Source organism: Schistocerca americana, chromosome X (assembly GCF_021461395.2).
Source record: "Schistocerca americana isolate TAMUIC-IGC-003095 chromosome X, iqSchAmer2.1, whole genome shotgun sequence".
NCBI lineage: Eukaryota > Metazoa > Arthropoda > Insecta > Orthoptera > Acrididae > Schistocerca > Schistocerca americana.
The window spans coordinates 392,451,173-392,478,014 of record NC_060130.1 but is presented as its reverse complement, the minus strand read 5'-3'; the positions used below and the strand labels follow the sequence as shown (position 1 = coordinate 392,478,014).

At 40.7% G+C, this 26,842-nt stretch overlaps 1 protein-coding gene across 1 annotated transcript in view; it reads right to left on the bottom strand.

The window, feature by feature from the left end:
• Positions 1 to 448: 448 nt before the first annotated feature.
• LOC124554680 (MOB kinase activator-like 3) overlaps positions 449 to 26,842 on the bottom strand; it is a 64,433-nt gene continuing 38,039 nt past the window's right edge. Inside the window, exon 6 of the mRNA XM_047128299.1 lies at positions 449 to 597. The gene's annotated coding sequence lies outside the window, so the exon portion shown is untranslated. The remainder of the gene's footprint in view (positions 598 to 26,842) is intronic.

The following is a 26,842-nucleotide window of genomic DNA, read 5'->3' as shown; positions in this document are numbered from 1 at the left end:
TCAAAGTGATCTCAGTTTTGTTTTAAAACAGATCTATTACTTATAATTGTATACCAAAGAAGTAAAGAGGCACAAGTCCAAAGTCTGCAATTTCTGCCTAGGATCACATTTGTAACTTCTAGGCACTACTTAATTTGTGGGAAGGAATGAAATTCCATGGCATGGATGTGCACCCCTTTGACACAACATAATCAGCTGAGCAGGCCTACTGACCTTCCACCATAAATGAAACAACATGTGAGAATGGCAAATACATATTAGCTGTGAAAATAGTGCTTATGCCCTCCATACCTCATAGACATAGAATTATCTCAATGGCATCCATATAACAATTGTAAAAAATATTGTGTGTCAAGAGTTCTAGCATGCAAATGTGAAGAGACAGAAAAATATTTCCTAAAGTGTGTGTGTTATGAATAACTGAGACATTAGTAGAACTTTAATATATTTTGTAACAGTTTCTTCCACATTAAAACAGGAGCTGAGTTCATAGGTGACTGAGGTATTCATAGTTTGTGATGAAACAAAGCACCCACAGTTGCAGAGTTGAGTGGGCTGTGACAAAACTCACAAACTAGAGTATGGGATGTGAGTTACCTGCAACATACCACAAATATTGTTAAAAATAAATGTTAGTAAAATGGCACACAGTGACATAATTTGGTCGCAGGAGTAAAGAAAGGAAAAGCAACAATATCACACTTACAGAAAGAACTTCGGCATTTAAAGCAGTCAAGCATTTTAAGAGGCTGTATCCTTCTAATAAAAGTTTTTGTCGTACTATCAAATCTGAAAACTTCCAACATTTAAAAACTTTATGAATGTCTGAAACTAGTGGCCGTGTGGTTCTAGGCACTTCAGTCTGGAACCACGTGGCCGCTCTGGTTGCAGGTTCGAATCCTGTCTCGGGCATGGATGTGTGTGATGTCCTTAGGTTAGTTAGGTTTAAGTAGTTCTAAGTTCTAGGGGACTGATGACCTCAGATGTTAAGTCCGATAGTGCTCAGAGCCATTTGAACCAATGTCTGAAAGAGTGTCAAAACTGGTGAGAATTCTCAAGAAATATTAGAAAGAGAGCAACTATATGGCCCAAATGAAGCAAAAAATATAATACAGAGAGGGAATAGCACACATGAAGTGAGTCTGTTGCTTGAATACCTTAAAGTACTGTACTGAGAAAAGTAATTAATGAAAAACAACATTTTTATGCACTGAAGTCTGTTGTATGTTACACATGCAATGAGTCATTTTACAGTCTAATTCAAGATCTTCAAAACTTCAGGAAATGCAGTACAGCAATTCATACATCACAGAGAAAATGTTCATAGTCGCTACCATGTCTATTGGGACATTTAAATTAAATCTTAAATACTCATTCCACCAAGTTGCCAAAACTTTGTCTGGGAACCAGAGAAAACATTGTATGACACATTGCAACTGCTTGTTTGTACTATCCTGTGGTCTTCATGCCTCAAGCTGTAACTACTCTGATGGGAAAATATGCAGACAAAATTTAAAAAAGAAAGCTTACTTGATGGCTCTGTGGGTCACCCCATCTCAAATCTCCACCATCTATGTGGATGATTTTTGTAATAGTTGAGATTTGTCAGAAGAGAAAGTGTTAGCCACGAAGTTTATTTCCATACTTTTCAAAGACTTCAGTGGAAAGAAAATGAAAGGGAGTAACCTCACCTATTTGGTTAAAGTATCCACATGAAACTTAAATGCAAATGAAAGTGAATCTGAAAGTTTTAGCATAAAGTTTTGTTCTTACCCTTCACAAATTTTAGACTCCCCACAATACACCTGTTTTCAACACAGAAGCTCTTCACAGGAAGTATAACCACAATGCTAATTGGACTATAAGCAGGTTTGATTGACTTTGATAACTTACTCTCTTGGGCGCATATGACACTAGTTGTTTCTGCGCCCTAAAACAAAAACACAAACTTACCCTCCTCATTGATCAAATAATGAAAAATCTCATCTTGTCAAATGAATTTTACTTCCTAAGTACGGAGCACTGGACACATTTCTGCCCTGGTATTGTGTCATTACTTAACCACTAGTGTCTTAGTTTCCTTCCCTGCCCTTCATCTATTCAATGTAAAACCTCTCTTCGAGTGATAAATTCCCATTTGTGAGCTGTCAGCTAAGAGAGATGGATACTTACCATTGCAAATGGCCACCACAATCACCTATTTAGAACAGAATGGATCACTTTAAATGTGCTAATCTACAATTCCAGTGATACATCCATCCAAAATTCTGATGTCAGGTGGTATGTGGGATGCTTCTTTACAATCAAGGTACAGTGAGAACTCAGTGACAGTTCAAATGCCAAGCAGTTGCAGAGCCCCTCAGAACCCTTCAGATAACGATGTTGAAGCCATGAGTGAACAATCAGTTGAAGCAAATACTACAGTGGTTGTATTTGGACCCAATCGATAACTCCAAACATTGATGACATCCAGAATACTGGTTGATATGGAATACAACACGAACAGCTGTACGAACACAAAGACAAGATTAAACTAAGTACAGCATGCATAGAAGCATTTAAGCAGTCATTCTTCCCGTATTCCATACGCAATTGGAAGTAGATGAGACCCTAACATATACAATGGAAGTACCCTTTGACATGCACTTCACAGTGGTTTACAGAATGAAGATATAGAATAAAATGTATTTTGCTAAATACAGTTAATTATTGCTAAATACAGTTAGTTCTCAGGTTCCTCTCTGCATAGAAATAGTCCTGGCACATAATAACATTTGAAGGAAAATGGAGAAAGTTAGGAAGAAATGTCTGTTCCACATTTCTTGTACAATTATGCAGTATAGACAACAATTAGTGTACCTGTTGTGCATTCTTTGCTGCCCTTGCTTCTGCTTATGCACAGAATAAACGAAAAGATCTCCTTCACATTGTTCTGTTTCACGAGATCCATTTTTATTTCCATTCCTCGACATGGAATGCTGGGAAAAATAATATTCTGTTTTTAATTCAATATGTGATCCTATGCATATATTTTTTCTTGCTTATGGCCCCACCTGTATAGTAATCAATGTTAACACTATGGTATTAATCGTCAGGGAAGATGTTCATGATTTATTGGGCTTCAAGAGTTATTCATATCATAAATGTTCCTTGTACAAGGGTGGTTTGAAAAGTTCTCGGAATCACAACAAGAAGTCAGCACTAGCGCAACGAGTTGTTCACGTAATATTCATTGGACTGTTGCCTGTAAACACACACCACGTCAGTGCTCTTGGAAGAGAGCTGTGGCGGTGACATGGCTCTGTTGTTGTTCCCACATAGGGATTTGCGAAGATGGAAAAAATCAAGACTCGAGCAGTGATTGACTTCGTAAAGAAAGGTATGAAAGCAAAGGACATTCATGCTGATTTCCAGAATACACTGGGGAACTCTGCTCATTTATATTCAACTGTTGCCAAGTGGAAAAATGAATTTAAATTTAATCAGGAGAACTTAGATGATGATCCGCACAGTGGTCAGCAGAGATGTGGCACCACTCCAAAAATCACTGCAAAAGTGCACAAAATGGTCATGGGTGATTGCCGATTGAAAGTGCGTGAAATTTCTCACGCTTGTTAGATGTCATCTGAAAGGGTATATCACATTTTAAATGAATAATTAGAAATGAAAAAATTATCTGCAAGATGAGTGCCGCGACTCTTGAGGCAGGATCAAAAACACACCCGCACATGTGCCGTCACCATGGCAAAATTACATGAACTATGGTATGAATTGTTACCACACCCACCTTATTCAACTGATATGGCTCCATCAAACTTCCATCTCTTCCCAAAACTGAAAATTTTTCTTGGTGAACGAAGATTCACTTCAAACAAAGAATTTATAGCTGGAGTTGACAACTATTTTGCACGCCTGGAGGAAACTCATTTTCGGGATGGGATCAAGGCACTGGAACATCGTTGGACCAAGTGCATTAATCTACAAGGACACTTATGAGAAAAATTTAAAAAGTTTCAGTTATTGAAGTACTTTTTTTCTATTCTGTTCTGAGAACTTTTCAAACCACCCTCGTATCTCTCTTGTATTATTGACTTTGTCTGCTTGATGTATGAAAGGCCACACTTGCCACCCTTATAAATATTCAGTTTACCATGTGTTTCATAAAGAAGGACTAATTTTCATTCTTAGGAGATGCACAGAACATCAGTGATACATGTGGCGTTTTACAGCCAGATAAATCTACTGTGGCACACACAGCATTTACTATGGTCTGTGTATAACAGTGTTAAAATTCTAATGTCTACTTCATCCTTTCAGGACTCTCTTATGAAAGAAGCAGTAAAAATTTGGTTGGTGATGGGTTTAATCAATTATAATAATGGTTTCAACCTCGACATACAGTGGTCTCACAGATGTCACCACAGTGGCATTTCCATGAGTATTTCAGCATGTTTTGAAGGTCTGACCACAGTTTCCATTCCTTAACGTGTTACAGTAAGTTCATAGGAATATCTTTGATGCTCAGCAAATAAACATCTCTGAAGAAATTTGTATTTGCATCTATGTGTGCAATGGCACAGCCCTGTGGTTTATATGAGCACAGACATGTGCTGTAGCTTCAGCCAGCCATCTTGCATGGAAGATAGGTGGATGATATATGACCTAAATATTAGTAAACAAAATGGAGTTTCTTGGACCACATGCCCAAAATTTAATGGGCTGGTCAACATGCGGGGAAATCAAGAAGTTAAATGTAATAATTATGTATATAAAGTAAACACACTGAGTGGAACAGATCTACATCCTTTAGTGTAATTTACAGTGAAAAACAAAAACATTGTTGGGTACTGGGTTGAATGTACATACAAATACATTTATAGACAAGATGGAATATTTACATCACATATTACCAATTTCTATAGAGCTTATCAAAAACAATTAAATCCCAAGTAAGAAACTATACCCTTTCAGCTTCAAGATAACTTCGGGATTAATTCCTCTTCCCCCCTGCCGTATGGTGCATTTCATTTCATAGGATACTCTGTTTCCCACTGTAACTTAACCCCTTTTCCTTCTCCAGTCGCAAACAGTGCACTAGAGTTACAACTGTTTCAGATCTCCATGTTGTGGTCCGCAGTCCTGAGACTGGTTTGATGCAGCTCTCCATGCTACTCTATCCTGTGCAACCTTCTTCATCTCCCAGTACTTACTGCAACCTACATCCTTCTGAATCTGCTTAGTGTATTCATCTCTTGGTCTCCCTCTACGATTTTTACCCTCCACGCTGCCCTCCAATGCTAAATTTGTGATCCCTTGATGCCTCAGAACATGTCCTACCAACCGGTCCCTTCTTCTTGTCAAGTTGTGCCACAAACTCCTCTTCTCCCCAATTCTATTCAATACCTCCTCATTAGTTATGTGATCTACCCATCTAATCTTCAGCATTCTTCTGTAGCACCACATTTCGAAAGCTTCTATTCTCTTCTTGTCCAAACAATTTATCATCCATGTTTCACTTCCATACATGGCTACACTCCATACAAATACTTTCAGAAACGACTTCCTGACACTTAAATCTATATTTGGTGTTAACAAATTTCTCTTCTTCAGAAACCCTTTCCTTGCCTTTTCCCGTCTTCATTTTATATCGTCTCTACTTCGACCATCATCAGTTATCTTGCTCCCCAAATAGCAAAACTCCTTTACTACTTTAAGTGTCTCATTTCCTAACCTAATTCCCTCAGCATCACCCGACTTAATTCGACTACATTCCATTATCCTAGTTTTGCTTTTGTTGATGTTCATCTTATATCCTCCTTTCAAGACACTGTCCATTCCATTCAACTGCTCTTCCAAGTCCTTTGCTGTCCCTGACAGAATTACAATGTCATCGGTGAACCTCAAAGTTTTTATTTCTTCTCCATGGATTTTAATTCCTACTCCAACATTTTTCTTTTGTTTCCTTTACTGCTTGCTCAATATACAGATTGAATAACACCAGGGAGAGGCTACAACCCTGTCTCACTCCCTTCCCAACCACTGCTTCCCTTTCATGTCCCTCTACTCTTATAACTGCCATCTGGTTTATGTAAAAATTGTAAATAGCCTTTTGCTCCCTGTATTTTACCCCAGCCACCTTTAGAATTTGAGAGTATTCCAGTCAACATTGTCAAAAGCTTTCTCTAAGTCTACAAATGCTAGAAACGTAGGTTTGCCTTTCCTTAATCTTTCTTCTAAGATAAGTCATAAGGTCAGTATTGCCTCACGTGTTCCAATATTTCTACAGAATCTAAACTGATCTTCCCCAGGTCGGCTTCTACCAATTTTTCCATTCGTCTGTAAAGAATTCGCGTTAGTATTTTGCAGCCGTGACTTTTAAACTGACAGTTCGGTAATTCTCACATCTGTCAACACCTGCTTTCTTCGGGATTGGAATTATTATATTCTTCTTGAAATCTGAGGGTATTTCGCCTGTCTCATACATCTTGCTCGCCAGATGGTAGAGTTTTGTCAGGACTGACTCTCCCAAGGCCGTCAGTAGTTCTAATGGAATGTTGTCTACTCCCGGGGCCTTGTTTCGGCTTAGGTCTTTCAGTGCTCTGTCAAACTCTTCACACAGTATCATATCTCCCATTTCATCTACATCCTCTTCCATTTCCATAATATTGTCTTCAAGTACATCACGCTTGTACAGATCCTCTATATACTCCTTCCAACTTTCTGCTGCCTCCTCTTGGCTTAGAGCTGGGTTTCCATCTGAGCTCTTGATATTCATACAAGTGGTTCTCTTTTCTCCAAAAGTCTCTAATTTTCCTGTAGGCAGTATCTATCTTACCCTCTATATGCCTCTACATCCTTACATTTGTCCTCTAGCCATACCTGCTTTGCCATTTTGCACTTCCTGTCAATCTCATTTTTGAGACGTTTGTATTCATTTTTATCTGTTTCATTTACTGCATTTTTATATTTTCTCCTTTCATCAATTAAATTCAATAGTTCTTCTGTTACCCAAGGATTTCTACTAGCCCTCGTCTTTTTACCTACTTGATCCTCTGCTGCCTTCACTACTTCATCCCTCAGAGCTACCCATTCTTCTTCTACTGTATTTCTTTCCCCCATTCCTGTCAGTTGTTCCCTTATGCTCTCCCTGTAACTCTGTACAATCTCTGCTTTAGTCAGTTTATCCAGGTCCCATCTCCTTAAATTCTCACCTTTCTGCAGTTTCTTCAGTTTTAATTTACAGTTCTCCATACTAGATCAAATCTCTCTAATTTTACCTTAGGGTCTTTTTACAAGATACAAATAGGAGGAAGCAATATGTTGGCTGACTCTTATAGGAACACATGCTCTCGGAATTTTAACAACAAAGCACAATGTGATGCGTGCCTCTCTTGTAGCACCAGTCAATGTAGCTGGATAAGTATCTCCCTTATGCTTTTGCACTCACTAAATGAATCTGTCACAAAATGTGCTCCTCTTTTTTGGATTTTCTCTATTTCTTGTGTCAGTAATAGTTGGTTAGGGTCCCAAACTGAGCAGCAAACCCTCAAATATCGGTAGAGTAGGGGTTTTTGTAAGTTACTCCTTTTTGGGTTGACTACACTTGCCGTGAATTCATACAATAAATTTCAGTCTGGCATCTGCCATTCCTACAATTAGTTTTATGTGGTTGTTCCAATTTAGCTCACTCCATACCCACCTACCAGATTCTTAATGAATGTAATTATTTAGAAATTGAATAATCTGTATACATAATAAAAACAGTTGTATATATGTATGTACCACATCACCTCCTCAACCATTGGACTTGATTTCGACCATGTTTGGTACACACATCACTTACTGTCTGCAAACGACTTCTGTGTGGATATGAACCACCATCCTATCAAGGGGGTGGGTGTGAAAATACAGTGTAGCCCAAGGTGTGTGAATACCCATACTTTATTCATTCAGTATTTGAGAATGAGAGCACTTAGTGATGTGCAAAAAAAATGTTTGATTTCAAACCTTTATGGAACTTTTTGTCACTTACGAAATGATAAAAGGAAAATATTAAAACTGCCACATCATGCATGAAATTTTAATTTATTACTTCTTTACTACTAACTGTATTCATGACATATTTTGCAGGCAATATTCACATTACCACTGATCATACCAACAAAATTATACCACTGTATGACATAGTTCAGGATACACATAATCACAAACAATGAGCTGTACAAAAATGGAACTGCACGGCAAAATTCAGGATCTGCAGAAGATACAGGTGAAATATGTGTGAAACACATTTGACTTGTGAGTACGTGGAATTCATGGGTAACATACCAGCAAAATTATATCACTGTACGACATAGTTCAGGATATACATCATCACAAACAATGAGCTGCATGAAAATGGGACTGCAGGACAAAACTCGGGATCTGCGGAAGATACAGGTGAAATATGGGTGAAATACATTTGAGTTGTGAGTACGTGGCAAGTCCATGGGTAAAAAGTTCATCCTAAACCCATGGAACGATTTCAAGCAAATTTAGTACACACTTTAATAATTACGATCTAGAAAGAAATACTGTGGGGGTAAGAAACATCAAGCCTCCAATTGGGGTTGGGGTGACAACTGAAGAGAGAAACGGGGAGGAGGAGATGACAGGGGAAATAGCAGATGGAAGGGGGCGCGGAGAGGGGGGGGGGGTGTGAAGAGATGGACGGAGATTAGTTAGTTTAAAAGAGGGGGGGGGGGAAGGGACCAAACTACAAGGTCATCGGTCCCTCGTTCCTAATAAAACAATGCCACAAGTGTGAGAATAAAACGGACGAGACATATAACACAAAATGGAAAGGAAGGAAAAACCACAAGAATGAAGGAAAGGCAACAAACACAAAAAGGAAGAAAAAAGGACAAGAAAACAACAGAGAGACACTAGAAACAGAAGACAGTAAAACAAGAAAGCAGATTACAGTGGCTGGCCAACCACGAGAATAAAAAGGAAAAAGCCAGCCATTCTGCAACACATTAAAGCCTCCACCCTAAAAGCACTAGGGTGGAAAACACAGAGGGACAAAGGACATGTGCTAAAACCTACATAGAAGTATAAATCCCACTCTCACGGATAGCGGCTAAAAGTGGGCAGTCCAGCAAGAGGTGGACGACTGTCATTTGGTAGACGCAGAGGTGGGTCCTCGTGACAGAGTAGGTAACCATGCATTAGCCATGTATGGCCAATGCAGAGCCGGCAGAGTACAAGTGATTTCCTGCGAGAGGACTGAATGGAAGACTTCCACTCATTCGTAGTCTCCTTAATGACACGCAATTTGTTGTGCATACTGTTACGCCATTCCATCTCCCAAAGCCAGAAAACCCTGCGGCTTGGGACACAACGCAGGTCAGCTTCGAAGATGCTCATCTCCAGAAGGGTTTTCCGCGTCGCCTGTCTGGCCAGCCTGTCGGCAAGTTCATTGCCTGGGATTCTGACATGTCCTGGGGTTCATACAAACAGCACTGGACGACAGGACCATTCCAGGGCATAGGTGGACTCCTGGATAGACACTACCAGAGGATGGTGGTCGGTAGCTTGTAGGCTGCTCAATGAGTCAGGAGAAAGGACATGCCAGGGCAAGAGCAGATGTGCTCAAGAGCACGAGATATGGCCGCCAGCTCTGCAGTGAAAACACTGCAGCCACCTGGCAAGGAGTGCTGTTCAATATGTCCTCCATGAACATACACAAAGCCTACATGACCATCAGCCATTGAGCCGTCAGTGCAAACCACGTCAGAGCCCTGGAATACGTCAAGAAGCAAGAGGAAGTGACAGGGGAGAGGGGCAGGGTTAATGGAGTCCTTAGGGCCATGCAAAAGATCCAGACGATACTGCGGCTGAGGCATACACCATGGAGGCATACGTGAAAGGACCGCAAGTAGAGGTGGTAAAGGATAGGACTCTAGTTCAGATAGAAGGGACCACACGTGAACCACAATCATTAGCCCCAACGTGGGCCCCCGATGCAGGAGATGGACTGCCACAAGTGAGAAAAGTAGACAGTAATTCGGATGCTCCAGAGAACGACGAATGTGTGCAGTGTAACTGGCGAGCAGTTGTGCACGTCTGATCTGCAGTGGACGGACCCCAGCCTCCACCAGTACACTGGTCACCGGACTCGTCCTAAAAGCTTGTGTCACTAAGTCGAACCCCACACAAACTGGTGCACAGGGTCGAGTACATGCAATGCTGAGGGCACTGACAAACCATAAACCTCACTCCCATAGTCCATTCGGGATTGGACTACAGTTCTGTAGAGCTGCGGCAGCATAAAGCGATCTGCACCCCAACTGGTGTTACTCAGGCAACGGAGGACAGTGAGGTGCTACCAGCACTTCCGCTTAAGCTGACGAAGATGAGGAAGCCAAGTCAATGGAACATCGAAAACCAGTCCTAAGAATCGATATGTTTCCACTACAGTGAGTGGATCATCATTAAGATAAAGTCCTGGGTCCGGATGAACGGTACGACGCCGACAGAAGTGCATGACACATGACTTTGCGGCTGAAAACTGGAAGCCGTGGGCTAGATCCCATGACCGCCTTGTGGATGGCTCCATGTAGGCACTGCTGAGCAACACCAGTACTGGAGCAGCAGTACAAAATGAAGGAATCGTCTGCATACAAAGATTGTGGAATTGAAGGCCCAACAGATGCTGCTAGACCATTAATGGCCACTAAAAAGAGATAGACACTCAATACAGAGCCCTGCGGGATGCCATTCTCCTGGATATGGGGGTAACTATGGGAGGCACTAACTTGGACACGGAAAGTACACAGCGACAGGAAGTTTTGGATAAAAATTGGGAGCGAGCCCCGGAGACCCCATCATACAAATGTGGCAAAGATATGACGTCGTATGCCTTACATCATGTCATATGCCTTACATAAGTCAAAAAAAGATGGCAACCAGGTGTTTGCGTCTGGAAAAGGCTGTTCGGATGGCAGACTCAAGGGGGGACAAGATAACCAGTGGTAGAGCAACCCTGGCGGAAGCCACCCTGACATGGAGCCAGTAGGGCACATGACTCCAGCACCCAACCCTACTGTCGACACACCATACGTTCTAGCAGCTTACAAAGAATGTTGGTGAGGCTAATGGGCCAATAGCTACCCACGTCAAGCGGGTTCTTACTGGGTCTGAGCACTGGAATGACAGTGCTTTCATGCCATTGCAATGGAAAGACACCATCGCACCAGATTCGGTTGAAGACTATGAAGAGATGCCACTTGTAGTCAGGCGAGATATGTTTAATCATTAACTGTGGATCCGATCTGGCCCAGGAGCTGTGTCGGGGCAACATGCAAGGGCACTGAGGAGCTCGACACTCCATAAACGGGGCATTATAGGGTTCAGAGTGGTATGTAGACAACAACGCCATTGATGTGAACACCAGAGACACCCGTAGGGGTCTGCTACCTGAAAAGACATTTGATCTTGGTCCAGACTTGGGAAGGTGACATATGGCACCCAGTTGTCGACACATACCTCTCCCAACACTCCTGTTTCAGTCTTTGTATAAGATGGCGAACGCGAGCACGGAGCCGTTTAAAGGATACGAGGTGCTCAAGGGAAGGGTGCTGCTTATGTCGTTCTAGAGCTCGTCGACACTCTTAAATGGCTTCAGCGACTTCCGGCGACCACCACAGGACTGTCTTTTGCCAGGGGCACCCTAGAGAAAGAGGGATCGCATTTTCCGCCACAGAATCGACCGTTGTGGTGACCTGGTCAACCACATGGATGGCACCATGTGGGGGAGATTCAACAGTGACAGCAGAGGTGAAGGCTTCCCAGTCTGCCTTGTCTACAGCCCACCTGTGTAGGCGTCCATGGGCATGATGCCAGGGGAGTGACAGGAAAATGGGGAAGTGGTCACTACCCTACAGGCCGTCATGTGCTCTCCAGTGGGTAGATGGGAGGAGTCCTGGGCTGCAAATTGATAAATCGATGGCCAAGTAACTACCAAGAGCCTCACTGAAATGTGTAGCGGCCCCAGTATTTAAGAGGCAGAGGTCGAGTTGGGACAGTAAATTTTCGACTCCTCTGCCTCGGCCAGTAAGCATGGTACTCCCCACAAGGGGTTATGGGCGTTAAAATCTCCCATAAGTAGGAAAGGTTTAGGGAGTTGATCAATCAGGGCAGGGGTACCACACCATCTGGAGGAAGATTTACACCGCAGACAGTTATTTCCTATGTCGTCCTTATCCTGACAGCCACAGCATCAAGAGGAGTTTTAAGGGGTACAGGTTCACTTCACTACATACCGAGTTCAGGACACTGACGCAAATACCATGTGACACGCTATTACATTCGCTATGGTCCTTGTAATATCCCCTATAGCCACGGAGGGCACAGGTTCACATTGCCAGAACCAGGTTTCCTGGGGGGCAATGCAGAAAGGAGGTGTAAAGCCTAACAATTCCCGTAACTCAGCCAGGTGGTGGAAAAAACCACCGCAATTCCACTGGAGGATGACATCATTGTTAGGCTGGGAAGGGATGAAGAGCTCAAGGAGGCAAGTTACACCTCAGGGTCACCTGGTGCCACCGATTCAGTGCCTGTGCGATCGACATCCATTGTGTCTGAGAGTCCAGTGAGATCTAGGTCCTCAGTGGACGCCAGAATCTCCACCACATCCTCAGATTCAGAGCTTGTAGGGTGCGGTGGTATGGGTGCCACCGCAAGGTCTCGATTCTTGAGTGCCTTCTGTTTTTTTGGTTCCTTCGGTGTTTCTGGCTCGGAGGGCTTGACTGGGTCAGTCCCAGGGACTGAGAAGGACAATGGAGTCCTACAACCAGCTACCTGTGGTTGCTTCAGCCACTGGCGGGTATCTGCTTATCCACTGGTCGGAACCTGGAAAGGGAACGACCCAAGGGACCCCTTCCTGGAGAGAGGAGCCAAAGAGGACTTACGCTTCTCTGGATGAGAAGTCCCTGATGGTTGGGGGAGGGGCGGGGTGTGTGTGTTGATGGCTCTGAGAGCTAACTGTACATGGCGAAACTGGAGATGGTAGAACTGTTGTCGTAGCGGCGGTGCAGGTTAATGTTAATGTCATAGGTACAGGATGGAGCCTCAGTGTAGGTCAGGGGGTCCAGGGTCTTGTATTCCATTATTTTCTGGTCTTTCTGTAGAATCCTACAGTCTGGCGAGCAGGGGGAATGGTGCTCTCCACAGTTGACACAGATGGGAAGTGGGGCACATGTAGTATTGGGGTGCGAAGGACGTCCACAATCTCGACAGGTGGGGCTGGAAGTATAGCAGGAAAACATATGACTGAACTTCCAGCACATAAAGCACCGCATTGGGGGAGGGATATATGGCTCGACATCACAGTGGTAGACCATCACCTTGACCTTCTCGGGTAATGTGTCAACCTCGAATGGCAAGATGAAGGCACCGGTGGCAACCTGATTGTCCCTCAGACCCCGATGGATGCACCAGACGAAGTGAACACCTCGCTGCTCTAAATTGGTGCACAGCTCGTCATCAGACTGTAAAAGAAGGTCCCTATGTAATATAATACCCTGCACCATATTTAAGCTCTTATGGGGGGTGATGGAAACAGAAACATCCCCCAGCTTGTCACAGGCAAGTAATGCACATGACTCTGCAGAGGATTCTGTTTTCTTAAAACTGATCCAGAGCGCATTTTGGACAAGCCCTCCACCTCCCCAAACTTGTCCTCTAAATGCTCCACAAAAAACTGATGCTTCGTTGACACGAATGATTTCCCATCAACCTGTACAGACGAGGTACCATGCTACCATACTGGATATCAGGTGCAAAGAAGTCCATGGTCATCATCGGCACAGAAAGCGACACTGTTTAGTGCATGGTGGAAAACGCACCCAAGAAGGTGTCCTCGCCCAAAAGATGGAGAATGAGCGGAACTGCAATGCAATGACAAGAAAATGGCTATAAAGATCTCAATGCACAATGCACCATGTAAGGCACCCTTCCCCAACTGGCTCGCTATTCAGAAAAATTTTGAAGAAGGGAGGTCAAGCACCACAGGGGACCAACATGTAAAGGCCGAAACATGTAAGACTCCTTTAGTCGCCTCTCATAACAGGCAGGAATACCTCGGGCCTATCCTTACCCCCTGACCTGCAGGGGGGATGGACAGAGGTGAAGGAAGAAGGAAATAGATTAATAGAATCTTGGAATAAATAAATACCTGGGCAACATGGGGTACTCAGCTAGTTAGAAAGTAAAAGGTCTTTCCAGTTATTTATGTGGAACAAGTTAAATTTATTTACGTTGAGAGTCAACCGTCAATTTTTGCGTCAAGTGTCAGTCCTCTGTAGATATTCTACATCTACATACAAATTCCTAAAGCCACCATATTGGTCATGGTGGAGGGTACCTTGTACCATTACTAGTTGTTCCCATTCCTGTTCCAAATTGGGCAAGGGGAACATAACTGTCAATACGTCTCCGTACAAACCCTAATTTCTTTTACTCTGTCCTCACTGCCTTTACGCAAAATATACATTGGCAGCACTAGAACTGTTCTGCCGTCGGATGCAAATGCTGGTCTCCAATTTTTCTCAATAGTGTTTTGTGAAAAGAATGTCTTCTTCCCTCCAGGGATTTCGGTTTGAGTTGATGAAGCATCTCCATAATACTCACGTGTTGATCAAACCTACTCCTAGCTCATCAGGGTATCTGAGTGATGCCTGTTCTGTTGGGCATGGTCAACAGAACAGACACCACTCGGACACATACATTTCTGATAAAGAGGGTAACTGCTCCTCAATGTTTGTTTCAGTATGAACTCTCAAATATTGTCTGAACTCCTACGGGAATCAGAATTTGCATGTAGTGAGTATAATGGATGACAGATGCTGCATTGCAGTGTGCAATAAGTTGGAAATTTGAGTCAGTCAGAAACTGTGTCGTTATGGCCGAAGTGGTTAAGACAACTAAAGTAACCATGCACGTAAAATGGTAAATCTGGATTCTAGTTCCAGTCCAGTACAAGTTGTTGAGCTATTGCCACTGCATTACCACAATGCCCCAAATGGTTAGCAATCACAATTTGTCACCCCTCCTTTCCCTTTCCTTCCCCTTCCTACGTTTCATGTTTCCTCGGTAACACATCTAACAATACGCCTCTGAATTGCCTTGGTGTCTTCATTCAATCCAACTTGAGGGGGATCGAAAACACTTGACCAGTGCTCAAGTATGGGTGATACAAGTGTTCTGTATGAGATGTCCTTTATAGATGAGCTGTACTTCAGAAAATTCTCCCAATAAACCAAAGTTGACCATTTGACTTTCCTAGTACCACCTTTACATTCTCATTCCATTTCATATTGCTTTGCAACATTACACCTAGCTATTTAAATGACCTGACTGTGTCAAACAGCACACCATTAGTAATGTATTCAAACATTTCTACATTTAGAGCATGCTGCCATTCATCACACCAAATTGAAATTCTGTCTTTAAGTCATCCTGTACCCTCCTATGGTCACTCAGTGACGATACTTTCTAGTACACTAAAGTGTCATCAGCAAATTGTCACAGATTTCTTCTCACCCTGTATGTCAGATCATTTATGTATATAGAGAACAAGAGTGGTCCTATCACTCTTCCCAGCAGCTCTCCTGACTCAAATGAACACTCACCATTCAGGGCAATGCACTGAGCTGCTGCTGATGCTCAAATACCCAATAGTGCAGGCCCATTCAAGTCCATTACTTAAGAAGTCTTCAAACCACTCACATATCTGGGAACCACTTCTGTACGCTCAGACCTTTGTTAATAGTCTGTAGTGTGGCACCATGTCAAACACTTAATGGAATTTTAGAAATATGGAATCTGCCTGTTACACCCTCCATCTGCAGTTTGCAGGATATCATGTGAAAAAAGGTCAAGATAAGTTTCAAATGAGCAATGCTTTCCATATCTATGCTGATTTGTGGATTTCTGTCTCAAGGAAATTTATTATATTCAAACTTGGAATATGCTCAAGGATTCTGCAGCATACTGATGTTAAGGATATTGGTCTGTAATTTTGCAGGTCCTGTCTTCTATCTTTCTTATATTCAATACAATATTCTAACACTGTGACTTCTCTAAATGTAACAGTGTTACCTGTGAACAATCTTGTGGACTTCCAGCATTATCTACTACATCATTAATATAAATTACAAACAGAAGTAGCCCTATAAGGCCCCCTTGGAATATGTCTGAAGCTAATTTCATGTCTGCAGATTTTTCCCCACTAAGATTGACATGCTGTGTTCTATTTGTTTGGAGGTCTTCTATCAAATCACGAAGTTGGTCTGACATTGTGCGTGCTCATATTTGGCAGTAGAGAATGGTATCAAACTACTTCCAGAAGTCAAGAAAAATGGTATCAACATTGTTGCTGGCATCTATTGCATTGTGTGTCTTATGAAGAGAACAAGCTGGATTTCTCAAGATCATTATTTGCAGAAATCTTGTTGATTCCTACAGAGATTTTTTTGTCACCAGGCAGGTCATATTATTCGAACATTAACACTTTCGCTGCGGCTGGCGCTTATAAGCCTCACAACAAGCCATGAGCCAGTGCGGCTGACGCTTATAAGCGTCCGCGCTCACTATCGGATTACTCAGTGTAGTTGCAGTGTCTAAGCTAGCATCATAGCGTGTAAACTTTTGTTTTGTGTGGTCAGTTATTGAATGTATATAGTTCGTAATGGCAGCTAATGAACCGACACCTGGACCTTCCAATGTGAAAAGGAGCAGGAAAAGTGTTAAATTGACAGAGGAACAGTTACTTAGTGTACTAGACGACAGTGATTTTTCTGTGTAGTGAGGACGAGGCATACCATGGAGATTGTCATTTAGAGCCTGCAGAAGAATTGCAGAGGGATGATAGCGTGGAAGCACGGCTTTCAAATCTGTTTCGTGACAGTTCCGAATTTGACGATACGGATCACGATGATTGTGTGGAAGTCGAAGAAGAAAAAGAGCCCGACCTGTCACACAGAGATAATCCAGGCGAGTCCTGACATAAAGAACCACATAATATGCAGTATCGCTCATTTACGAAGGAAGAAGTTTTGCAAATTCATCCTGCTGGCAAATCTTCTATGGATTTCTTCAGATTATTGGTTAACAGACGAAGTGTTGCAACTCGTAGTTGACGAAATGAACGATAAAGCAGTCGACATACTGCTGATCTAAAATACAAAAGAGGGATCTAGGATCTGTAAATGGAAACCTCTAAGTATAGGCGAATTACTAGTTTTCCTGGGTGTTTCGTTACATATGGGTAACGTTAAATATCCGTGATTACAAGACTACTTGAAGAAAGAACCGCTGTTTGAGAATAGAGGAATAGCAGTGAGTATAAGCAGAGACCGGTATTTAATATTACGATCTCTGCATTTTGTAAAAAATCCACTTCCAGGAAACCCAAAACCAGACGACCGTCTATATAAGATACGACCTGTATTGGATTATTTTAACACGAGAATGTCTCAAATGTATTACCCAGGAAGAGGTTTATCAATAGATGAATCAATGATTCTTTGGAGGGGAAGATTGTCATTTAGACAATACATAAAAAGCAAATGTAATAAATATGGCATTAAGGTATATATGGAATCCAAATTTTTCCTGAAGGCAGGGGATTTGTTGTTTGTTTGAATTGTATTTTTTGTTACATTATCAACAAATCACGAACATTTGAATGACGCCTGTGACCCCTATAGGTGTCAGACAGCAAACAGAATTTAAAACATGACCACGATACAGTCAAAGCTTATTTGAAGTAATGCATCTAAGGTGTCATCATTAAGTCAGTACAGAACATGATCCTACAGATCTTACGAGGTCTTGACGTCAGCCTGTAGCTCAGGTGTGCTTAGGAGCATCGGCTACGAGGAGTACCTGCTGTTTCGGAGTGTTACCGGCCCGCATTCGAGTGTTACCGGCCCACACTCGCACGTTGCCGGGCCGCACTGGAGAGTTGCGCGCCTGCAGCAATGCCACAGCGAAAGTGTTAAACGAGTTCAAGTGATGTCGGCGATGTAGCCCTACTGTTGTTTGTATAAGGAAAATGCAAAACTGTGATACTTGATTGAATATGCGCAAGAGAAATGGGGGGCTGAAAGCTCTTTCAAACAAATATCTGATGGTCTACGTTTCAAGGGACTTTAGCATCAAATATCCTTATGGACAACTGGACTGTTGTTGTCCTCCTCTCTCCTCCTCCCCCCCCCCCCCCCCCCCAAAAAAAATGGACTCTTCTTTTTAAGCACACTAAAGGCTAACTCCATCAGCCACAATACCGCATAGTATTTTAACCAGAAAAATGTAACTGGACAATGCTGCTCCACCAGTAGGTCGTAACTCACAACGTAACATCACATTGTGCTCTGCACTACGTTATAAAAACCTGTTCTGGCAGCTCATTGCAGGTATACTAACTCCACTGTTACAACTGTCAGGATATGTGAGTCTTTGGGTTCCCATACAGACATCTTTTCATTACTTGAAGAGCAATTCTTAATTGAAACAATACAATTAGTCTACTGCTTGAGCTGCTGTAGATGCTCAAATACACAATAGTGCAGGCCCATTCAATGAAGAGTTGGATGTCAGAAATTGAGTTATGGTTTTTTTTATTCGCACCACCAATCGCTTTACAAAAATGTGGACATAAATTTAAAGTTTCTCTCAGCAAGAATTACAGAAGCCGTATGTTGGAAGAGACTGAGTAGGAATGTGTCTGTGCAATTACTAGCTGCATCCACAGTATATTCACAGCATACTTGTTTATTCATTATTACTAAAATGGACAAAATGCCCCTCTCCTGATTATTCACAAATTTTCATCTACGGCTTTCATCACAATATCAGCATCCTTCCATGGCTTAACTGGTCATCTTTGATCCCAGATCTTCTGCTCCTTTAATTGTGTATGGTAGAGAGTATACATTGCAGTGGTTGCACAGTTTCTCCATATTACTATTATTTTCCTGCACAGTACAACCAAGAATGAATGCCCATACATCTCTAGATCAACTTTACATATGGCATACTCTAAGATATTTTTTGCTGTTTATGGCTCTTACAAACACTGAGGGTATTCTGTGAATCTTTGCACCAAGCACTGATCATCCACAAGTCTTGTCTTTTTCAACAATGTTCTATTAGTGTCATCTTCAAGTATATAATATTGCCCATCGACAGTTTCAGAACCATAGATACACTTTGTAAGTCTTTTTAAAATATCGTTATTGACAGTGCTATCAAATTTTCTTTAATTGCACCTGACAGTTTCTAATATTTTGTCCAGTAAGACATCTGACCTAAAATTCAGATGTACAAATTCTGTTCACAAAGTGACAGTTTGGAAAACAGTCAAAACACATGTGGTCATTACCTTCTGAATCTATGAAAGAGTGGGAAATGGGGAGGGGGACTGCTGAGTATCAGTTTCAGGTGGTGGAATCTGTGCTGGATCAATAGATGTGAATTTTGGTCTGCAAAAATGTTATTGTGCATCAACTCATGTTCTATGAGTCTACAACAAACCAGTAACAACATTACAGGTCTGTAGTTTACGTCTCATTTGTGCAGCAATCTGTTCTGAAAATTGGAACAAATTGAATCTATTCACAGTCACAGAGGATTCCCTGTTGCTTCCACAAGCTTCAGTGAGTAGACAAGACAGTTTTGTTATCAACAGGATCCCACCAGATCCACTGTTCTTGTGTTACTGAATGACTAATTGCTTTTAACCACACATTTTTGTGCCTGTGAAACTATCATGCACAAAAAAAATGTTTTCATCCATTCACATTCATTTTGGTTTAATGACTTGTAGGCTGAAAGGTTGTGACAGATTTACAGCATATACCAGGCAGCAAGTGCTGTGTCCCACTTGTAGTAGAGTCAAACATTTCACAAAGAAAAGAAATCAGTATTAACCTGCAAGATGATTTCAGCACAACAGCAATTTCAGTGCAAGTGCAATTGCAATTGCAATTTCAGCAGCACATCTCTGTTGGAGGTGGTAAACTATTGAGTCTCTGCAGCCTTTCCACTAGCTCACCTTATCAGTTATGATGGAACTTACCATCTACGGTGAAGTTTCGTGAATTTATTTAATAAGTCAATATGAGGGAACAGTTGTACTAAATGCCAGAAGAAATCCTTGGACGTACCAGAAATCATATCCCTCATTTTTAAGTCAGTTACCTGCCGCTTAACTGAGTCATCAAACAAACCTATAGATTTCCATCTGTTATATAATTATACATGGTATTATGCTAGAAGGTGCTGCAATAGATTAAAATAGAGCTCACCAGCTTGTTTTATAGATAATAACTACACGCCACGTCTGTTGTTTTTATGGTTCCACCTTGCAGCTGTTTTCTGTCTTTTTTTATGCTTAAAGATGCCGTCTGCTCTGAAACTTTTGTTTAATGTGTCAATACGTAACACTTATCGTAACATAGACCATGACACAGATAAGACTTAATACATTGAACCATAATCTACACCTCGAGCTACTCAGCACACATCAGCTCATCATTGAAGACATTATTATACGAGGCTCTACACTCTTATGTAGTGAAGTCACAGAACACCGTTTTCATACTTTTAATCTCTATATCGCATAAATTTATTATTGTAACATTAATAGTTTATCGCTTTATGTGCCTGGTAATAATGATCATAACACTAATACAGAATTTTTTGATATATATATTTGGAAAACCAGGTATATAATCCTTTTACTTCTATGGATATATTCTTTACACTGTATTTCGAAGATATTATCTTATGTTGTAAAAAACTGCTGCCATTTGGCAGCACCTCTAAACGTAATATATTCCATTGTTTGCCTCATAACAGTTTCCTATGACATGTCAAGGACACAACATGAAAACAGCTTATACATGTCTTATGTATTTTATTTGTAACTACAGTGCACTATTCGCACAGCTATTTTCTTACAGTATGACAAGAGACAGTACTATGGATTGTTGTCCCTACAAGGTATGTTTACTTTGAGTTTGTATGTATTTTATGTTGGTTTGACATTACAATTTTCCATATTTGTAACTTTACATACATGACAGTTGTGTTTAATTAATGTGAACAAAAATGGACTGGCCCTGTAAAAGTTTTTTCTATACAAATGATCGGAAGATTTAATTTAATTTATGTTACTAGTAAGCATTGTGTACTTTGAGCAATGTGGATAAATAAACTTATGTAATAACAAGAACAATGATTAAAAATAACATATACATTCTACAAGCAATAAAATATTGGTAATGTTATACCTGAAGAACAGTGGTTACGAATTGGTTTCCAGCCAGCCATATTACTTCCAGCTGAATTGTCTCTACTGGCAACATTTGTTTTCACCAGTAAGCTGAGGACACATATGTTTGTTGTTTGTGTATATTAGTGTACATATTCAGCATGTGTGTGCCCATGGTATGACAAGAAAGTACATAGGTTTATTCTGCGACAGTAAGTGTATACTGCTTGCAAAATTGATTCATGGTGACAGCAGTTCTTTGCGAAGCTTTTGTGTGAACTTTGGCAAGTAAATGGGTAAATGAGGTTATGTCAAACAAATTATAAATGAAGAGATTTAAATGAACAAGCATGTAGAAGCCATCCGTGAATATTAGAATGTGAAACACCAAATATTGGTGACTTCTGCAAAATCATTGAACTGACTTTGCAGAATAAGTGTTGTCCAAGAGCATGTGCCATTGTGTAGTAGAGTAAGTAGACTGTGACAATAATGTTGAGCATATTCAAATGGAATCTCCTCCAATATATAACCAACACAACAGTTGTGTACACGGAAATAAACTAGACTATTAAGGATAGTTGGACTTCCAGCAGGAGGAGCAACATCTTGGATATCATTATAATGCTGCTGAAATCCAGTTAACCTGTAAGTGACCACATATTTGCAAAAGTCCTTTGACCCCTCACGTTCATAACATGTGATATTGTTTTGTACTGTTATAATGGAAAAGGTTATACTGATAGTACATTGACTGACACAGTGAAGCATTCCGAAGAAACAATCAGATGTCAATTTAACTTTGTAGATGTACACACCATCTGTGACTGTGTAAATGACCAGAGTTGCAATTCTCTCCAGCACATAGAATGGCCACCAATTAAAATGGTGTTCCTCATGTTTTAGCATTGTTATCAGCACCTCACATTACTTGGAAGTGACCTCATTGTGGGGGTCCCCTTGTTCCGCTGGTTATATTATGCAATATCCAGATTTGTGGGGCATTTACTAGTGACAGAGGCCCAATATTGGACTGCATGGGAATGTGGGGCAGGTATATTTATTATCGAGGTCCCAGTTGACCATGTCTGACCACCACATGGGAGGATAGCCGCATTGTGCACCAAGCACCTTGTAACACCTTCACATCTCCACATGCCATTCGAGAACGATTAATGGACTCCTGACAAAATTCTGTGTCATCCCACACCATTGCTCAGAGACTAGCAGCAGCCAGACTACGCAATTACTGTCAATGCTTAGGTTGCCGTTAATAACAGCACAAACAGCTGTGCTTGGATGATGTCATGACTGAGGCATGGACTGCTGATGAATGGCACCACATTGTGTTCAGCAATGAACCTTAGTTCTGCATTAACCCCCGATGACCATCGTCAATGACCTGGGAAGAGGTCCCATTCTTCTAATGTTTGGGAGAGGCACAGAGTTGTTACTCCTGACATCATGGTATGGGAGCCATCATGTATGACTTCAGATCATGGCTGGTAGTGATTGAGAGAACTCTGGCAGCACAACAAATTGCCATGAACATCCTGCATTTCCATGTGTTACCTTTCATGTGACACTATCATGGTGCAATTTTTCAACACTACTCATCCATACTTGACACATTTCTATGAACTGTTTGTGATATTGAGGTACTCCTGTGGCTAGGAAGATCCCCAGGTATGTCCTCAACAGAACATGTGTACTATCAGCTCTGATGCAGTGCCAGTATCCAGGATATCAAGAACCAGTTACAACAGTTATGGGACAGCTTGCCTCAGGAGAAGATATAATGGCTTTATGACACCCTTCCTGACCCAGTCAATCCCTGCATCCAGGTGTGTGTGTGTGTGTGTGTGTGTGTGTGTGTGTGTGTGTGTGTGTTAGACTAATACTGCCCTGTTCTTTGAAAATTTTACCTGATTTTGTAATCAATGAGATAACATCACATACTCTTTCAAATGGTGAACTTTCATTTCCATCTCCCCTTATGGGTGCTTCGCTTTTCACATGTTCCGTCGGACAGTGTACGCATGGCTAGGTTTAACGTTATATTGGCACAAATGATACCCACCTGAAGTGTGTGTTACATATCAAAATTTTTAATGTAATGAAGAAAGCCCACTTCAATTTTTCTTCTTTGTTTTTCAACTTACACGAATGCCACAGAGCACTTTTAAGACTTGCAAGTACTGATTTGCTTTCTGTCTCCTTCATACCAAGTATGTCTTGACTATTATGAAATAAAACATGGTGAAGGTGGCTTACAAAAGAATATAATATGTTTACAAATGCATCCACATTAATTTATTTTCACATTACTAGGAGGCATTAGAATTCTTGACATTTCTGACTAGTGAGTACATCACACAAGAACAATAGCATTACTGCAAAGCAAATTATGCACAGCAATCCAATAATTTAATAATTAAAATAGTACAACCAATGGCACAAAACTTCAGATCTTGAAAAGTTTCCTTTTCATAAAGTTTAACTACAAATTAATGCTAATTTAAAACAAAAAGTGACAAATGTTCATCTTAGCCACCATTTAAAAATTTGTACACAAAAATTAAATTGAACAAAGTTCTGGATGTTTAGCACACCACTTTTTTCTGAGACACACAAGTAAATGAAACTGGGGGAGAAATGTTCCAGGGCCTTTAAAAATGTATTTCTTTGTATTCTGTACATGATCCACAGTATACTCTTCACCTGTTACACCACTCAACTGTCAGTAAAAGAAAAAAATACTGATCATGCTGACTATGGAACCAGTTATTTCTTTCTCCAAATTTGTAACAGTGAACTTTAAAACAGATACCAGAACAGATAAATGCATTTTTAAAACATGATAATTCCAATTACAATGACTAGGTTTACATCCACACGGTTCACAAATATATGTGTAAATAATGCAATACTTGAAACATGACACTTATTTCTTTAAAATTGCAGTGAACTAAAAATTCATAACACATACAATTTCATCTAAAATACTGCAAGATATTGACAAAGTATGCCCATAGTAGAAACTGTCTCAGGAATAACTATCAACAAACAGCTACATAAGTGAGTGATGTTTACATTTACCCACAAATATACCCTGAGGATTAAACTAAGATCTTATTGTTATCACAGTGTTAACAATGACAATAATGAAACACTTGATTCAGTCTCTATTAATAAAAGTCTGGGGGATAAGGGGGACAAACACATGATAGTTGGGTAACTTTTTTCTTCAAGTTACTAGGAAAATCAAAAAAGTTAAACTTCTGTTGCTGTATCAAAAACCACATACAATGCATTAAAGTCTTATTCATACATAAATGCTGTGCTTCTAGAAAATTTTAGACATTCATCACAATCATGTAAACAGTAACACCAATCTCTATGGAGATTAAATCATAAACAATGTGATAAAAATGTTCAAACTTTTTCATTTCATCATTATCATTCCCCTTGTTTGTGTGTGTGTGTGTGTGTGTGTGCGTGTGTGTGTGTGTGAGAGAGAGAGAGAGAGAGAGAGAGAGAGAGAGAGAGAGAGAGAGAGAGAGAGAGAGAGGGGGGGGGGGGGGGGGGGGGGGGGAGAGAGAGAGATAGCCTTTGGAGGTGGGGGACAAGAATTAATACATCAACAACCAACTGAATGTTACTGAAAATTGCTGACCAAGAGGGGACTCTAGCAAAATGGTTAAGACACTGGAATCATATTCAGGAGAAGGAAGGGTCCATTCTTCATCCAGTCATCTTGACTAACTTTTGGGACTTCACATAAATCATTTTAGTCAAATACCAGGATGGTACTGTCAGAACAAAACCACTGTTGATGCCTTCTTTCATTTTTCCACTGAACTACAGCTTTATGCGTAACTATCTCAATGTCACTGAAGAATTACACTCTAACCTACCTACCTCACAACATTCATATTCCAATAGATTAATTTATTCCACAAATGTGAACTGCAGTTCCAACTGTTTAACTCAAAGCAGACACAAAATGTTACAATTCACATGATGATATCTAAAACTTTCAATCTTTATCTTCTGCTGTGTTATATAATATAAATTTTTGTTCTTGTTAAGCAATCATCATTTGCCTTAAATATACTGAAGATGCAAACTGCTCCTTTGACCACAACAACCACAACCTAATTACATGGCAACATGTACTTTGTTCCATTTCCTTATTGGAAGAAATATTTCTTTTCTTGTAAGAAGACCGCTTTCAACCATAATATAATTTTATAAAAAAGGCAAGAAGCAGTTACATTACTAAACCTAAATTTGTGTTTTTTGAGAAATAATTATTTTATGGTGGAAGATGTATATTCACAGGATTCAAGCATCTACAGTAAAACCCCATTTCAAAGTTTCTGCATTTTATGATTTCCTGCTTTTTACGTTCGTTTTTGTTAGTCCTATTCTCTTGATAATGCTTTCCCATCACGAACAATCCAATGCTACAACATTTCCTGCATTTTAAGTTTTCTTTGATGTTATCATCAAAAAGTGCATCATATTCCTGCTCAGTCAGCCTTGGAACAAAGCAGAATATGCAGACTATATGCACCGTTATTGATCATGTAACATAGCATTAAAGCAGTAAGAAAGATTTCCACTGTCAGTGTGTTGGGTCCCAGCCACCTGTATGATACGTTCACAGTGTTTGAAAGGTTGGGAAAGTATGCTGAACCACTGCCTTAATGATAATCACGATCTGATGGTAGTGGCTAGTAGCAACCTTCCTTCTGCTCATTGCACTGTGTTACAACAGCTTTAATTTAATTTCACAAACAAACAAACTCCACGTTTGAAGACACCTGTCTCCATAATGGGCTTTCATGAATCATTGTTACTTCCGCGTCAAGTACACTAATCCACACTAAGCACGCAGTCTTAGATTGGAACAACCTGATGTCCGACAAACATTACTACTCAAGATGCTCCATAACATTATGACAATTTCTGCCCTCTTTCTCACCCAGTATATCCCTGAACCAATTTACTTCCTAGCTGTCAACAAGCTGAAGATTTTGAGCCTATTGCTCTCTGTTTGAAAATTCACCATAATTTTGTAATGATTATCAACAATAAGTCTCACATAAGAACATGAACATCTTCTTAACATGGTTTCACAAGAGACTTTTGATCAGAATGAAGAGAGAAACCCGCACGCGCAATTGTGTGTCAGTTCTCAGCCACTTACTTTGTGATCATCACTTACGACAATTCTACAATGTGTAGATTCACATGTTGGATCGCAAGCTCAGTTAGTGAAGGGACTAGGATTTTCCTCTTCCACCTTGAACGTTACTGTGAGAAATCAGCCCAACATCGAAGCCAATGTAAGACAGTATGGTTCCATGGAAAGAAAGTGTAAATACACTTGGCCACCAGCATATGACTGTTTGGATAAACTTGTTGGAGAGTGGTTTGTTAGCACGAGAGCATCAGAAATTCCACTTAACAGCAACATACTGGGGGAAAAGGCATTGCAGTCTGCTGCAAAAA